The following is a 16,315-nucleotide window of genomic DNA, read 5'->3' on the forward strand; positions in this document are numbered from 1 at the left end:
CCTGCATCTGTGGAGCCAGGCCCACCGCGTCCAGCCCTGGAGGTCTGGCAGCGCTGGAAGTATTCAAGGCACTTTTCTATGAAGGGTATTTGACCGCATCTCTGAGGAAACCCGAAAGGCTCAGATGAGATCCGCGCCTTCACCCTCCGGCAGCACACTCGCCGCAGCCCGCGGGGACCCAGCCTCACCGCCGGCGCTGCAGTGTCCCCGCCAGCTCGGCCCTCACGGCACCAGGGCCAAGGGCGCCGTCAGCCCGCAGCGCCGGGCAGCTTCGGCACGGCAGCACCGGGGCCGCTGCAGCGGGGCCGAACCGGGCCGCGCCGGGCGGCGGGGGGCGGCGGTGCCCGGGGCAGGGCCGGGGGCGGCGGCGGGCGGTGCGCGGCGCAGGCTCCTCCCGCGGCCAGCCCGCCAGCCCCGCTCCTCCATCCCTCCCTCCCTCTCCTTCTCTCCCTCCCTCCCTCCGCGGCTCCATCCCTCCTTCCTGTCGGCGCTGCGCACTGCTGCCGCCGGAGCTGGGCCGCGCCGCGCACCCGCGGCATGCGGCCCCCTCAGGGCACGGCCGGGCGGCGCCGGGTGAGTGTGGGGCCGCGCCGGGCGCCCGCTCCCGGCCGCTCGCACCTGGGAGGGGGCGGCCCGAGGGGCGCGATGATGGATGTTCCCTCCATCCCTCCCTCGCTCTGCCCGCCCCGGGGAGGTGCCGGCCGGGAGGGGCGGAGGGGGGGTTGGCAGCCCCGCCGGGACCCAGCGCGGCGGCGGCGGGGATTTTCGGAGAGCCCCCGCTGCCTGCCTGGTGTCGTGCGGCTCGAGGCTCGGCCGCGGCTGGGCGCAGGTGGCGCCGCCGGGGGCGCGGCGGGCTCGGAGCCGGTGCGGGCGGAGAGCGAGGCAGCTCCCTCGGGGCGCGGGGGGAGACCGGCGGCTCCTCTCTGCCGCTGCCGGAGCCCGCGACTTAAATAGAGGCTGTGTTTTGTCAACAGCTCATTCTGCTGGCCGGCAGGTTGGCTGGCTCGAGGAGTGAGCAGCGGGTAAATACTATTTATGCCTATTTTATTTTATTTTATTTTGTTTTATTTTATTTCATTTTATCATTTCATTTCATTTAATTTCATTTCATTTTATAATAAGAACCACCCTTTTGAAAAATGGACCTTAGGATGGGACTCCAAAACCCCTTCTGCATTTGGGGAACGTCCAGACATGCTGGGCGCCTCTCTGTGCACTGGCTGTACAGGGGCTCTGGCACAGCGGCAGCTGTGTCTGTTTTGAGTGATTGAATTTCTGATGTGTCTAGGTACCGTGTTTGAAAACGATCTGTGAAAGCCTTTGAGGCAGTTCTGTAAAGAACGTTATTCCCTTGTAAGATTCAACGTGTACATTTGAATTGACTGTTTTGTACTGGCATGCTGTGTGTTACTTCGGTAGGAATTGGTTATATGCTTGCTTGCTTTTTCAGTTGTCATTGGTGGTGAATGCCTGGGAAGTTTGCTATGAATGAGAGTGAAAATCTGGATAAGTATTATAATCACCTATTACTGAGGAGAGTGGGATAGTGAGCTGCTGTGTAGGAATCGTCACTCCGATTCTTTTTGACAGACTTTTACACTTGTAATTACCATTGCAAAAATAGTCATATATTTATATTCCATTATCAAGGCCATGTCCTGTCAAAGTTCATTCAGGAAAGCTTGGGAATTGGGTTGATTTCTGCTGTATTTGAAACTCAGCTTGTTACCTAAGTAAGACAGTGTAACTTGCCTTTGATATCTCACCTGGAGGTCCATTCTGCCTTTTCTCCTTACTGCAGAAGAAATATTTAAATTCTTCCTAAACCCTTAGTTCAACCCAACGGCATGAACCCAGACTGCTAATAAGACTAAGTAGGTTTAGTAACTGTGAGAAAGATTGAACTCTGTGTCATGCCACGTTCCCTCTCAAATCAGCATGTGGCATTGCCAGCTCAGACAGTATGTTTTTTTGGTGTAGATCCATCAGCGCCCACGTGCTCTATATATAAAGCTTTGCACATCCTGTAGGGAAGAATGCATGAATGTTTTGATCTGCAGTAAGTCTGTGCTTGTCCTTAGCTCATCAACCATTTTATGCTGCATGATTTTGGTGATAAAGATAACCTTTGATTTCTGTACATAAAGGTGAGAATAGACCTAGAAGTTTGCTGGATTTGGCCACAATTTGAATCAAGATCAAAACAAAATTTTGATGAGGGAAGGGATTGGATATGCAAAAGACAGGAGCAAATGTCATGAGTGTATCCACAGAATGAGTAGCAAGCACCATATCTGCACTTGATTTTTATTTGTCAGCGTGGCCATTAGCTGGAGATGGATCTGCAGGTTTCTTTGGAGAGGTCTAAAAAAAGGCAGACTAGTCTCAGTAGACTGCAGGGCTGTGGTCTACCTTGGAAAAATTGCAGAAAGTCACAAAAGGAAGGCTTACAAATCATTAAGTTGGAGCTGGTTTGGAATATAACTTTTAGGGAGTCAGTAGATCACCCAATTTTGTTTGCTTTCTGTTTACTAAGTATTTGCATCCTTTCATCTTATCTCTGTTTCACCTATTCAAACTTTTATCAGCATTTCTAAGTGATAACAGTTTCCATTGTGCACTCTCCAAACACACCACTTTAGTCACCTAGAGCAACCAGTGGCAAGCATTATCTGTGAATTAGATTGTGCAAAATCCCTTTACAGGTGTGCTGAGGAAAGGGAGAGACTTAACCTTCAGGTGAGGGCATTCTCTCAGACTTGCCGAAGGCAAATCAGGAATACATGGGAGCAGCCGCATGGGTGGAGATGCTCCTCTCAAAGGGAGGAGGACTTTTTCACAGGTGGCAAAGCTGCTGCTGCTGCTCTAGCAGGTATTCATAGGACTTTAATTTCAAGCACTTGTTGAGTTACAGTCTCTGGCTATAAGGTCACATCTAGTTCAGCATCATGCAGATGCGGGTGTTAGAGAATGTTTAAAAAAAATCTGAATTTATTGACATCTATATGGACCCATTGACATCCAGTGCTAGAACAGAATCTCTAAATGTATTAGAAACAGCTCTTTTAGGGTATAAATGTTGGATTGCTTAATCCAATGAGTGTCTGACAGCAAATTATGTGCTTTATGAAAAGATATATTTAAAGATGTATTTAAAGATGTTTGTAAATGTTGACTCTATCTTGCAGAATGCCATATTTCCCAAGGCTGATGCAGATGGATTATGTTTTTCTTTTGCCCCTGAGATTTAGTTATGATTATTCTTGACTGGTAGGCATCAAATTTGTGTAAAAAAAAAAGAAAAATAAATTGCTTCTAGGTAAGACTTGAGAAGTGCTCTGTGCTCCAAAGCTGGTTGATACATTTTGTTCCATAAGCAGTTTAATGTAAAAGATGACAATAACTTTTGGGACGCAGACCTGGAGTCCACGATCCTGCACTTCCAGTGAGTGTCATCTCACAAGGACATGAGTTTAGCACTGAGTCAGTGGTTGCTCAGCCTTCAGAATCGACAGAAGTGCTGGAGGAGTCTTCATCCTGACTCATCTGACACTTTGGGTAGCCTGAGGTGTTTCTGATACCCCCCGCAAGTGCTGCAGCGACTTGGGTTGCCTCAGAAAAGGGAACATTCCTGCTGCTTTCTTCTCCTATGTCTTTAAAGAAAAGCAGCAGCTTTTTTTTCTTTGGAACCTGATTCTTTGGTTCTCTGCTCATTTTATCAGCAGGTACAAGCAGGGAGTAGTTGCTTTGTGAATCTTGAGTGTTTAAGCATCAGGCAAGTGGTATGGTCCTGTCAAAGGTGAGACTGCATCTGTGCATGCTGATGCCTACAAAGTTTATCATCACCTCTCCTTTTATTTATTTTTTGTCTCTAATACTTACCTGCAACTAAGTGGGATTTTCAAACATGTCTCTATTAGGTTGAAGCATCAGAATTTGGATTTTATACATGCTTAAATGCCTTCAGGCATGATCTACCAGAATCGTATGGATTTCTTCCAGAGTCATTAGCATGGCAATGATGAGGGCCATATAAATTCCTTGATGAACAGACCTATTTTCTTACCTGTATTTTGCAGGATTGAGGGGCAGCTAGGATGTCTACCACCAGAAAACACAGAAGTCCCCTGTGTTCTTTGCCTTCCTTCCATACTGACTTACAAACTAACAGATTTTAATTAGAATAAATAATCTTTGGAAGTTCTTATCTATCCCTGGGAAATGTATTTGGGGGCTGTTTTTCATGCACATTATATTTGCCGCTCACTGATATCCTCCTTCCTTTGGAAAGTTTGCAGTCCCTACATTTACAGACTGTGGGAGCCCTGATGCTGTGTGTCTGTAAGGTCCTTGAACTCCTGCAAGCACCAGAAGCTCAACAGGGCCTTTTGCCACTTTGCTGCTGTCTGCCTTTCCCTGCTGCTGTCTCTTGGAATCATTCCTAGCAGCAGGTTTCACTGTAAGCAGAAAGTGCTTAGGCTAAAAATAGCTCCTAAGCCATTGGTATGAATGTTGGTCAGGGTGTAAGGTTTTGAAGGGCATATGCCCCCCCTCCTTTCTGTGCACTGTCTGGAGCTGGCACTGCAGCGAGGTCAACTGTTGCTACAGCAGAACCAGCTTTCCCTTATCCCACAGGCAGGGAACTGCTGAGCTGTCAGCTGTTGAGTCCAAACTGTGCCTTTTACCTCAGGGAGCACAAGTTATAAAAGCACGTGTCATGGAAACAAGGACAGCACTGTGGCAATTCCCTGCTCCTTCTGCCTTGCTTCCTACCCTGCCAAAAATCAGGCCCTCGGCACAGCCCAGAGCAGATGATGGGCTGCTGTGTTGGCAGGTTGGTTTAACACCACCTCCCCCCTCTCTTGGGCCATGTGTGTCAGGGTGCAGTCTCCTTTCTCATCCCCATACCCCATAGCAAAACCAAAAGCACAGCCTTTCAGTCAGCCTCAGTCTTCTGAACTTTCCTTAAGTAGATAAAGATGTGCTTTCTTGAGGTTGATTTTATGTTGCAGCATTCCCTCCCCAGTCAGCCAGTTTCAGTGATACAGTATCACTGGTTAGGAAATTATTGTGGTGGGGTTTTTTTTTTTCATTTTTGGTTGAGATTTTTGGAGATTTTTTGGGGGGTTTTTTTGGTTTTCTTTTGTTTTGGAGGGGAATGGCTCTATACTGATGAGTAATGTTATGCTGGTGTTCTCTGCCAGTATAGCTCACTGCATTTTGATCAACAGTCAAAAATACTTTATTATGGAGTATACATATATTCCAAATATAGAGGTGTGCATTTATGCTTGCTTTGTACCTACAGCTGCACTGATAACAGCTTTATAATATTGACTGAACCTTGATAGTTTCATATCAAGGTTGCCTGTAGTGCATAATCATGAGATTTAAATAAAGCAATGTATTTGAGTGTTTTCTTTAGGTGATAAACACTGTCTGAAAAGTATGCTGGAATGTTTCTTGTGCTTGCATAATTTTGTCATTATTGCACAAGTTGCTTCAAGGTATAATGAAAGTACATGCAACAGGGGTGGTTGAGGGTGGTTTACACTGTCAGTCTGGCTCAGAAATAGTCCACGTTTTACTTCTGGGCCTCAGCCATCCACTTAAGCTAGTTTTGCTCCCTGAATAAGTCAGTTACTTCTCTCCAAGAGGAAATGCAGGCTCAGTTGACTGTATGTAACTCAGGCACAGTTGAGCATTTTTTCTGGATGGTGGGGTAATGGCCTATGGCAAGTTTGGCTAGGGTGGTGAGCGGAGCAAGCCAGCTCTCTCCCACCTGGCTTGATGCCCTTGAATGCCCTCCACATTGTGTCCTTGGGCATGACACACGTTTCAGTCTAAAGCTTTAAAAAATTGCTCTTTCTTAATTTCAAACACTTTGAACACAGAAGAACAGGAAAAGCTGCTTTGCAGCCAGATGGTGACCCAGGCCACTTGCTGCAAAGTTGTCTAGCCCAGACTCAGGGTGGTCTCAAACAGTGTGAAGGTGAGCCCCTCTGCAGCATTTAGGCTGTGAGTAAAGACACCTCCACACTGCAGTACATCAGGGTGGTCTGAGAATATCTGATATTCATACTTTCTTTTCCTTTATTGGCTGCATTTCAAACTACATGCATGTTTGAGAGTTGCACATCCCACATACCTTGGGGAATCCATAGAAAAGAGAGATTTGGACAAGTGAAAGAAGAGTCTTGACTCTGCTCAGCGTGGGGCAGGTCTGGGCAGTTGTCTTTTGGGGTTATTTGGTGATATCTGCCTCAGCCTGGCAGCCCTTCTCCTTTCCAAACAGGATTTAGCACAGTCATCCAGAAGCTCTTGTGCCAAGACAGCAGTGCTGCTCATCATGTGATGTAACTATGTTTGTATGGCAGATCATGGTTTTGTCCTTCTTGAACTGGGTGCTCTAATGGCCTCTCTTAAGTGTAGAAACAGTGAGGACAGAGCTTCAAAATATCTTTCTCAAATAATTGGTTTGAATATTACTGCAGAGCAAAAATGCTTCCTAAATAAAATGAACTTCAGGAGCAAATTATAATGGTCAGTATTATAGGTGAAGCTTCTGCAGATTTGAAGTCCAGAGGGTGAATGTAAGTTATAAGTATTCCAATTATAACTAATTTCACAATAATTCATGTTTTGGATCAGGTTCAGCACTTGCGGCAAGGGACGTGTGACCTCTGAGGTTTTTACAGCTACTCTGCAGCTAAAACCAGGGAGATAAGCTTCTAATGTTTAATCCTAGGCAGAAAAAAGAGAGGAGGTGAGAGAAAAGGAAAAAAAAAAAAGAAAAATATTTATTTTTGTTGTAAACTTATGGGTTGTCTTATGTGCCACAATTACAGAAGTACTGTGTGTGTGAGGTGAACTTAAATGTCAAACTCCTCTAGGGTTTCATCTAGTTGTGAGGATAATAACATCTGTTCCCTAGTTTCTACCTGTTCCTCTTCCTTTTCCCCTCCTTCCCCCTGCTCCACACATTTCCAAAGGTCATGGCTGTGGGAAGCCTTTAGTGCACGGGTCTCAAGGCACGTAACTCATATTTCATCTGCTAGAGCAGCATTGTCACAATTCCCAATATAGAACAGCCTTCTCCAAATTAAAGGTGATTGGTGATTTGTTTTTCAAGATGATGGGAAATTTTAGACCAAATGTTGCCACATATTTCAAAAGACAAGATCACTCTGGATGTAAATCCAGCAAGATGTTGTGTGACCCTTTTATTGTAAGTCTTACCTCAAAGTCTGTATTTTGTACCTTTCATATTTCTTCCTTCACCATTAAAATTCTTTCTAAAGTGAGATCTGTGCATGATTTGTGCTAATCTAGTCTGATGGAGTAATGTGAACTAAAGGCTTTAATATAGTTAGACTTGCATTGAACCCGTATTTAGACTTTCTTAGTAATTAATACATCCAATCTTGTTTTTATTTCAATCAGGTGACTCCTCCTGTGAGAACCTTTGCCAATACTTAATTAGTTTTGCTTTTCACAATGTTCACTTTTCAGTGGAGGTCTACTACATGGCATTTCCTCTCGTGTCTTATACAGTGGGCTAAATTTAAATCCTTTCTCTGTGTAGGTAGTTGAGAGCTGTGACCAAGTAATCTCTCTGAACTAAATAGTTACATTGTGTTAGCCTTTGCAACAACAGACCCAAACTGTTCAAAGTAATAATTTGATCCTGAGTATAAATCGACTTTGTACTGGATGAAACCATTTCCACTGCTAATGAATGGCTAGTTTTTCTCTTGTGTTCTTGGATCAACAGCTTTTGTAAGGTAGCTTGATCCATACAGAAAAAGTTGTTAGGACTTTTATTTTCAATATCTTTTATGTATTTATTTGCTTGAGCTGTGATAACTGATAGTTTGAACACTGAACGTTTTCCAGTTCCTTCCTCATATTTCAGCTAGTGAGTGGTGCAGCTGGTGTTAATGTGCAAAGAATGTATCCTTGAAAACGTTAGATTCTTGTCTGCTATCCTTTTCCCCTGGTGTATGCATACTTGCTAATCAGTAGGTAGCTCTGGGTTGAAATTTGGGCAGTGATTACTGCAGACAAAAATGGGAGCAAGTACTCAGCATTACAATAGCTGCTGTAGAATTAGGTCACTAACAGGCTTTCAGCAAAATAGTGTTAATTTTCCTCTTCACACACTCAAACACATAAGGTATACTTATAATTTCACATATTTTGTGAGTGATCCCCAAGTGTGGCATTCCTAGCAATGGTTTGTGTGAGTCTTTCAGCTTCAGGTGCTTCATGTGAATGCACAGTTCAACATTCAGCTATCCTGTACTGAAGACTAAAGAAAGAGCTCCTGCAGTTGGGCTCCTGCCAATAGTGCAAATGTGAGTTTGTGCATACCTTCATTCATAAGTTAGAATTAGTCATATACTTATGTTTCTGAAATTCCAGGGCAATATGTGTATATATGTGGTTACTGAGGCTTATTATCTTGCATAAGTCTGCAGTGAATCAGTCACGAGCATCACTCCTTGGCTGTCAAATACCTCTCATCAGAGGACATAGGTGACCTCTGATAGCATTTAGCAGCTTTTTTCATGAGACCTGAGAACTAACATGAATAAGATGCTCCAATCTAAACCCAACTTTTTGATGAGCTGATCACTTCAAACATTTAACAAGTACTGGTAAAAATTGCCTCCACTCAATCTCTTCAAGTTATGACCATTAGTTTTTGCCATACTTAATGATAGTCACTTGGTTTGGTTTTAGTTATTAAATTTTTCTTATTTGGACAAAATAAGCTATTTGTCACTTGCATTTCTAATACCTACATAGGTATCTGATCTTTTTAAGCTCTTCTACTGTGGTTTACAAATATTTTCTGTATATAGTATTCTAAAGTAAAATACTTATATCTGTGAGGCATATGTATTGGCATCTAAATATGTTTTGCATTTATAGTCTGTGTGCAGATTCTGTGAATAGTTCTTTAGTATGGGAAGTTGCAGAAATGGGAAAAAGAGAGTACTCTCCAAAGATGTTTGAGGTGGTGTTATTTGTGTAATGCTTTGTGAGTTCTAATGACTTGCTTCATGATGAGATTGGAGCGAGCTTTTGTAGAATATTTCACACAAGGAATAAAAAATTATGTGTTGGTGTTTCATACCATAAAATTAAATGTTCTGCCAGTCTGTGGATTTTGACAGGTGAACTTGTGAGGATGTGCTTGGCCTTGTGCATCGTGTGCCATGTGTCTGGGTAGACCTCACTAGATTCATGAAGAGCAGAATTTTTCCTAAGGAATAGCATACTGGAATAGAAACTGAAAATAAACTGAAACAGAACTTCTGATTCATACAATTACACCCAGATTGTAGTTCTCCAGTTCTCCAGCTCTTCAGGTTCCCCTTTCCCCTGCCTTTTCTTCCCTGTGTCTGGCACCTCAGTCTGCAGCCACCAGAGACCATTGAGAATTGTTGCACGTCTCTTGCTCCTGCAGTCGGACTTGCTCAGCACTTTGGAAACAATAGCTGCTTCATTGCTGACTTGTGAAACAAAAAAGTTAAACATATCAGCAACAATGCATGAAAAATGTGATGAACAATCTTCCACAGGAAGAGGGTTTTCCATTCTACTGTGTAGATATACAGAATTTATTGGTGTCAGAAGCTAATAAGTAAGAAATCCTTCTTCTTTTGTGCTTTATCTGCCAGCTCAATGCTGAGAGGAGTAAACTGTGAGATTTACTAATAATAGCAGGAAGGAAGAACCCTGTTAAGCATAGATAGAAAAGTTGGAATGATTTGTGTGTGTAAAATCCAAGGTGTTTTTTCCTCTCCTCAGCCCCTTTTTATAGTCACCCTTCAGAAGAGAAAAACAAAAGAGAGCTTCAGGAGGTGAGTCTCACTTTCAAGGGAGGATTGAGGGAGAAGAGGCAGATGCAAGTTACAGATACTATAATGATTGTCATGTGAAAGGGATGTGAAGATGTGAGACGTGGTCTTAAAAATTTCTGTTTAATTTTCTTATTCTAACAATGTCAGAAGAGACTTGCAGAACTGACTCACTCTATGTCCTATTAGTAGCAGTCTCAATCTTGTATGAGCTGCTTTCGGTTTTAAATGAGGTGTAGCATCACTACCCTGCAGATGCTGCTGTCTCAGCACTTGCTGGTGAGTTATTTACAAGGAGTCAATTTTCTTAACTTCTAAAAGAAATTGCAGAAAAGCATTGTTTTATTTTACAGCAGTAAAAACCATGGATCCTAGCCATCATGTGTATTATTTTAAAACGTTCTTTTATCTTCATTGCTTTGTTTCTTCATTGCTTCTGATATCTTCATTGCTTGCTTTGTTCTTCTGAGCGTTATTTTAATGGTGCAGGGCTGCCTTTACTATTTCTCCCTGTTGAAACCAGGACTACATCCCTGAAAAGTACTTTTATAGCAGTATTTTCTATTCTGAGACCCTCAATGAAACACCTAAACAGCTGCTAGGTTTTTTTATATCAAGGAAAATAAACTTTCTAAGCTAGAAAATCCCATCCAACAGACAAAATATAAGCTTCTCATTTATATTTTTCTGAAAAACTTTGGAATTTTCAGCATCTTTTTTTGTGGACTGAGAGATTTCAGTCTATATTTGAATTCTATTTACAGTCACCTAGCAAAAATTGAAAACAAAATTTGAACTTTCCTTCGTGTTTTCTTTTTAGACCATGTGCTGCCTCAACTGAATGATCGGTCTAAATTATTGGAAACTGAAAGCTGGGTGTTAATTTACTTGTAAAACAACATCATCTTGTGCCTCTTGCATTGTGATAAGTGGTTTGTTTTAGTTAGGGCAATACATTTAAGGAAGTGCTGCATTGTAGAGGGGGTAAGGAGCACACTAAAACTGATGTGAGGCTGTGTGTTTCTTGGCAGCATCAAAGTCTGTTGGATGGGTAGAAAGGATAACATGAAAGAGTCAGTCTGTTTTGAGGCACTGGGTTGCTGAGGTGCTACAAGATCTGCAAGTGGGCCATAAACCCTTTGCAGGGACCTGTGTTGGAGGAGCAGAGCAGAAAAGGAGGAGCAGTGTTGCCCTCAGAAAGCTGGGTCAGTGTGCCTGCGTGTCTTTTGGGTCCCTGGCTGTGAGCAGCAAGAGAATGAGGGAGTGCTGTTACCATAAGCAGGCATGAGAGTGAGCCCATGTACGTGCATCAACTGTGTGGTTAACACGAATTTCTTGTAGCCTGTGTCTATGAGATTTAATTAGGAAAGAGACTGTCTCCAGTGTATTAACTAGAAGTCAATATTTGCTGAGTACTTAATTCTCCCACTTTGCCACCTTAAAAGGAGGGACATGCATGTATATATGCCTAAGTGAAAAAGTTCAAGGGTAACAAAGTACAATTAAAACAGCATTTGAAGGAAATAAACGAAGAAAATACAACTGCTATGTAATTACACATGGACTGACTTGTTCTGATAATGTCCTGCTGCATTGTAGACCTTTCTCCTTTGTCAAGATTGGAAGGGGAATAGCAGCATTGAGGGCCAATTTGTGTGCAGAGAGAAAAGTGTTTTCCCACCCCAGTGGAAGGGTGGTCATACATGATAATATGCTGCAGTATGTCTTCATGTGATCTGTCAGATACTTATTAAGAAAGGAACTACAACCAGTCTTGAGAGCTTTTAATCTCAATAAAGGTTAGTACAACAGGAATTCATCAGAAAATATAGATCTGTAGTTTCAGGAATTGCCCATTTCCTTGATTAGTAAAAAAAATCAATTTATTTCTCGTAAGTGATTCTCATTCCTTACATTCACTCTGAAAGGATATTGCATAACTGTTGTTCTTTATTCTCAATATATTATTTAATGCGAAAGCTGCATTTCAGCATTTAATCTATTTATGTGCTGTTTGTACATGTGAAAAGAGACTTTCTTTGGATTTGGTTCATTGTACCTTAAAAATAATTTGAATACCACAGGTTTTATTGTAAACAATGAAGCACTCCAACCCTTGGGTCACTGCCGGTTTTTTTAAAAAAACACACTTGGAATTGCTTCAGAAATTATCAGTGTTCTCTTATAAAACTAATTAGGCTTTTCCTGTGATGAAAGAAGATTAAAGGTCATATAGTTCAAAGTAAGTTTTTGGATATTTCCAGATAAAGGAAAATAAACTCTCATTAATAAGGTCGACTTCTTAAATGTGAATTCACGAGGGTGTATGAGCTGAAGAGAACCGGCAGGGACAGTATTATGCAGATAACATGACTCTTCTAAGGAACAGCAATTTTATTCTGCAGTCTTTATAAAGACTGAGTGATGTTGTCTGGCCCTTGGACCTGACATTGAGTAAAATGCAGCTGACAATGTGGGCAGTTGACATTTTCTTCTGAAGACATGCTGTTTTCAGAGCTACACAGTGGCTGACAGTACCCTCCAAAACTGAATTGGTGCTTTGAAATAATTAGATTATATTTTCTTCCAGTTACATGTCAGTAAAATGCAATAAGCACTGGAGAAGTGGAAACTTCTCTGTATGTTTTCATTGGATTCTTGGCTTATGTACTGAAAAAAATAAGGGTGGGTGCATTTCTTTTCTATGCTTTTCACCTGTATTAAGTACTGAAAAGGCATAGTGGATAGCCACTAAGAGGTATTTTTTAGTAATCAGACTTGTGTGCATTTGCTCACTGTGCTTGTTCCATGCTGTGTTGCAAAGCACAAGAATTCAAGGAAGTGTGTTGATCATGAGGTCACCAAATTCAAGCATATCAGGAAATGTGTGTAGCTGAATCAGATTTATTAAAGTACATCCTTCGTCCCCATACAATATTAATTTGCCAGTTGTAGTAAATGTCAAGAAAATTTTTGAATGGGGTAAAACGCAAGTGTGTAATTGACTCTGAGCTGTTTCCTTCTCCTGCACAGCACAATAACCTAGAAGATCGAAAATTCTCTTTTGGCCAGTCGCATCCCTTAACCTTCACCCCTTTGCTTTGTTCTTTGTTCAGATGATTAGGTGTTTTCCATCTGCACCTCTATGGCAGGAGAATCTGTGCTTGTTAATTTGAGCTGACTTCCTAAGGAAGCTGGGCTTATCTGATAATGTGTTCTCCCCTCACCCTGGCAGTAACCTTTGAACACACTGCTCAAGTTCAGTTCAGTCAGAACAAGGAGGTGAGATCTCAGCATACTGTGTCCTTACAAACTTGGTGAAGCTCAGCATCTGGATGGAGAAACCCTGCTGAGGAAATGGCTGCAGAGGGAAGTCAAACTTTACTGTTCTGCAGTCCAGACCTTTCTAGCGTGCCTTTCCTGATGTCTAATAAGGCCTAGGGGTAATCTATAATAATATTGTCCTAATATGTAACAACAATAAATCATGAACAGGCTTGCAAATATCCCAAAACATATTTAGTCTATTTTTGGTAGTATTTGGGTTCAGTGTGTTTCACAGAAGAGTTTGTTTTTTGTTGTTACCATCTGGAGAGCAGAGCTGTGCTCCTAGTAGTCATTGGTGTGCTTGTATTTAAACATGTACTTGATGACTAATTGATATGGCAAGGACATCCAAAATCAGGAGTGAGACTCCCAGTTTTCCTTTGAAAGTGTCCTCATTCTTCTGAAGAATCTCATGCTAGGAGCACTGAACAATGCGTGAAAAAAATTACTCTAGTAGGACTAAGAGTTTTTAAGTTAGCATACATTTTAATTGAGAACAGGCATATGAGAGCAAAAGGCAAAGTGTCCAAAAGGCATATTTTGCTTGAAAAGCAAGTCACCTAATAAGTTACCTTTTGATTGTGGTAGAAAAATATCATCAGTTGCTGCAGTGTTTCTTTGCTTTTATTGCCCTTTCAGTCCACTGCTCTGCCTGAGTGCTCCACCTCTTCAGTATCACTATGCTTTTTTCTCTCCAGCTCATCAATCCCAGCAGGGGTATTCTTCCCAGTGGTCTCTGTCTTGTTCGTGTTTGGTGGGGGTTTTTTTGGTTTACATGAGTTACATGAAGGAGTCTTCCAACTGTACTTTCCAAATCCATCTCAAAATTGTATACATTGTACAAATATGAAGTATTTGATGTCTGCTTCTGCTACATGTTTTTCTTTCTTTCAAAAGGCAGGTCCTGAGTGTCTCAATTTTTGTGTATGTGTTGTGCTCTCCAAGAGGTGCTAAATGCTTTAGTAAAATCATCCTTGTGTTGTGGCACTTGTTCATGAATTTGTCATCTCATGCCCTTGCCAGGGAAAGGTGCTTCTCATGCAAATCGCCACCTGGAAATAGCCTGTAGCTTTCCCAGTCTGCAGCTTGCTTATTTGTATTTCCATAGTGTCTAACAGTCCTGGAATCAGAAAAAAAAAAAAGGAAGAACTAAAACTACTGGAATGCAGGTGCAAGTTGGCCTTAGAAGCTGAGACAGGTGACACACTTACTCCATCTGGGGTGCACTTTTACCCCTGTTGGTAAAATTTCTTGCTAAAATGCCTGTGTCTGTAGGTGGTGCTTGAGACCGGGAGCTTTGAAAATGAAGCGCTGAAGTGTTGATACTTGCCCTGAGCTTGTCTCCTGACTCCTCACTTCTCCTTGCAGAGGGGGGCTGGGGTGCCCGCAAGATTAACTGCGGTAACTCGGAGGCGATGCTGCTGTTTGGCAGCTAGAGGAGGCAGTGAGGAGGGAATTTCTCTTCTTGTGCTTGACAGGAAAAAGACCCTGACAAAACAAATGTCTCATAGGACTGTGAGTTTGGCCTTGTGTACTCCTGCACATTTACTGAATAATATATTAACACCCTGTCTTTGTTTTTTTTCTTCCGCTGCAGATTAGAAGGCATTTGGTGCAGATAGGAAACTTAAATTATTTTATCAGCTTTCAAAAAAAGAAATAGCATATTTTTAAATTAATTCCTCAGAACTGGGGAAAGCCAGATTCCCAAATGGGACTCAGTCTCCGTTTATAAACAAGCTTCAGTGATTCATGTCCTGCAAATCTTTAATAAAGTGGAATAGTGCCATGTTATAAAACAGAGGGAAAGCCTGCATCTAGATTACTAGAGATTTTTGTCTCAACTTTGGAAATTTTTTCAAGGAGGTGAAAGAATATACTCTATTGAAAAACAGCCAAGCTCTCTCTCCCACAAATAAATCTTATGAATTTTTTTTTTTTTTTTTTTTTTTTTTTTTTTTTTTATTACTCAGCTAGCTTTAAAGTCAAAGACTGAAGCCTGTGGGATCAGCTGTGCTAAAGGAAGGCAGTTCATCTTCTGTTTCTGTGTTCATTGCTTTTACTGTCAGCTGTATTGGCCATTTGCTTGGTTTCCCAGAAATGTGTACTTCTGGCATGGTTTTTCAGATAGGGGAATTTTTTTGGAAGCTTTCAGTTGGCAACAGTAGAATGCATAACTTGATATATGCATTATTACCTGGATGTGAGTGTGTTTTTTTCACTTTGAAGGTTGAATTAGTATTCTTCAGCAGAGATAAGTAAAATGATCTTTCTCCACCTGCTGAGGAGAGTAATTTTTCTTCTAGAAAGGTTTGATCTAGGCACATACGTATCACCTGCATTTCTGCCTGATAGTATTTGGGATGATGGCTGTCTAGTATTGCCAGAAATGCAACCTCTTATCATTCTGTACAATATTTTGATGGTATGCTATGTAATAATTTTCCTTGAGAGCTTTTGATATCCCATTATTGATAAATTATTATGATACCTTTAGCTATGGAGGCAAAATAAAAATACTAACTTGATAAAATTTATTGACAAAGAGACTTCTTCATTTGCTTTTACTACATATATTTTTACTGATTTCGTGGTTTCATCTAGACTTCTTGACTTAGCTTCCTAAACCTTTTGTATAAGCTGACTTTTTAACCATTTCTTTTCAAGTATCTGCTTATGGAGCAGAATTATATATATAAAAATCCTGGCAACTAATCCTCAATTCATAGACATTTTTAAAAAATGTATCTGGAGTCTTGTGACTGTCAGATCAGGCTGAAGGCAGAAAGCAGGCTGGAAAGATTATTGATTTTTTTTCTTTAGCTGTTTTGTTTGTTTGTTTTCAAAGTGGTTTCCATGCACTTGACAATGAAATACATTCAGAGACCAGAAAACTCAAAAGTACAACAAAGCTTTGAAGGACTTTTGTGCGTAGAGAACTGGTCTGTTACAACTGACTAAGAAAACACTTTTTTTTTTTTTTTTTTAAAGAATTGAGCATTTGGTCAGCTATGCTAAAAAAAAAAAAAAAGATACACAGAGCCAGTTAATCCAAGAAATAAGTACTAACAAACACAGTCAGAAAGAGACATGCTAGTTATTTTCTGCTTTCCCCTTTA

General features: G+C 41.5%; 1 protein-coding gene across 2 annotated transcripts in view; it reads left to right on the forward strand.

The window, feature by feature from the left end:
- Window positions 1-825: 825 nt before the first annotated feature.
- The window catches only part of LIFR (LIF receptor subunit alpha), a 52,312-nt gene continuing 36,822 nt past the window's right edge, over window positions 826-16,315 (forward strand). Inside the window, exon 1 of one of the 2 annotated variants that reach the window (XM_058824515.1) lies at window positions 826-1,022. The gene's annotated coding sequence lies outside the window, so the exon portion shown is untranslated. The remainder of the gene's footprint in view (window positions 1,023-16,315) is intronic. The other variant, XM_058824516.1, reaches the window with a different exon arrangement.

This window comes from Ammospiza caudacuta, chromosome Z (genome assembly GCF_027887145.1).
Source record: "Ammospiza caudacuta isolate bAmmCau1 chromosome Z, bAmmCau1.pri, whole genome shotgun sequence".
NCBI classification, from domain to species: Eukaryota; Metazoa; Chordata; class Aves; order Passeriformes; family Passerellidae; genus Ammospiza; species Ammospiza caudacuta.